The 1,579-nt window shown below is 39.6% G+C and overlaps 1 long non-coding RNA gene across 1 annotated transcript; it reads right to left on the reverse strand.

Moving 5' to 3' along the window:
• Positions 1-412: 412 nt before the first annotated feature.
• Positions 413-1,171, reverse strand: LOC149191118 (uncharacterized). Its single transcript, XR_016256578.1, has 2 exons — positions 869-1,171; positions 413-773 (listed from the first exon to the last, which is right to left on the reverse strand). It is a non-coding gene; the product is annotated as an uncharacterized LOC149191118 (long non-coding RNA).
• Positions 1,172-1,579: the final 408 nt, after the last annotated feature.

The raw sequence follows: 1,579 nt of genomic DNA on the forward strand, positions 1-1,579 counted from the left end.
AATAGAGAGATGACAAAGTATAAGCACAGGCCCTTAAGGATTTGTGCCTAGGTTCTTAAAGCCATGGATGATGACCATGGCAGAAGTAACCCTAAACCTTCGTGATTTCAGCAAAAGAGGAATAGTAAAACAAGAATTTAAGCGCAGATCAGCCTTTTAGAGAAACATGAATAATATAGTAATAGGTAAATGTGTTCAGGAAGAAAAACGACAACACCCGTAGAAAAATATGTTCAGATAACTAAAATTAGCAGAGAGCTGACCAATCTGAAAACCAAGCTATGACAACAAGAAGCAATAAGTCTAATGATAAAAAATTTACACAGGAAGGAAATTTCTGCATTAGCCAATTAACATGACAACTTAATAAACTTCAGTGTTCATCTCATAACATCAAAGAACTCATCTAGAGTAAGAAAATTAACAAATATTACAACACTGTGTCTCTCCTTAGGAGACGCAACTTTAAATAGCCGAGACAGGCTCGTATACAAGTTAAAAATTTACACCTTTCCACCTGAAGGCTAGAAGGAAACCAGGAGCCTAGCATACATGTTTAACCCTATCAAAAATTTGGATCCTAGAACTAACAGCGTCGTCAAGAAACTCATATAGACTGTAGAAATTAAGAAATACAGTAAACCCTTTCTTTTCTCTCAGGCAAATTCGATCATAAACACTGAGGTGCTTACACGAAGTTGTTTTGAATGCCAACCCAGGTAACACCTCACCTTTTTTGCTGCTTCAGCCCCTCGACCCCTTCATCACCAAACCTACCAAGGATTGCAGAGTAAAACTATTAGAAGTCATGCCTGCGAAAACTTTGAAACATAAAAAAGGAGACAAGAGTTTAAAGCAAAACCCTCACCCCGTGATCATAACGGAGTAACAGGTTCCAGGAGTAGGTGACACCTTGGCTGCAACTGGTGTAAGTCGGTAGCAAGGAGAGGGAATACTATTGGCAGAGCCATTTGCGTGAGAAGCAGGGAAAATAGAGCATGGCGCTGAGGAAACAAGAAGCAAATGACCAACATAACCCAGCAAACCAAACTAATAGGCTTCTGGATATTTCCAAACCATAGGATGGCAAACCTATGATCTCAACCATCGATGCGGAGAGGAATCCCGAGGAGACCTTGAGCTACTGTACTAATAATAAATTCATCATGGAAGCAAGATAAATGCACCTTATACGGTGGGCAATTGGCTCAAGGCATGAGCTGAGGTGTCTGTGGAGAGTGTCCACTTCACCCAAACCGTCAATGGTCTGTCAGTAGAGTCCATGGGATAGCATAGTAGTACAACAACCTTAATTTTGATTAAGACATATATTGTATTACAACTTGGCAGTTTCTATTTCCAACCCTATTGAAATATAAATGCGGCCTGACATGTGAGGGGAATAGGAGTTGCTTGACTTTGGCCTCCCCTCGTATGTCAGACGCATTTATATTTCAATAGGGTTGGAAATAGGAACTGCCTTACAACTTCAGCATTAGCTTAAACATAGATGGGGTAATTTATTGCTGTGGATAATTTGTTGTTTTATTGGCATGGTAAGTTTTTTATATATGTTTCC

This window comes from Pinus tabuliformis, chromosome 3_1 (assembly GCF_031772625.1).
Source record: "Pinus tabuliformis cultivar Carrire ecotype Pingquan chromosome 3_1, CPIR1, whole genome shotgun sequence".
NCBI classification, from domain to species: Eukaryota; Viridiplantae; Streptophyta; class Pinopsida; order Pinales; family Pinaceae; genus Pinus; species Pinus tabuliformis.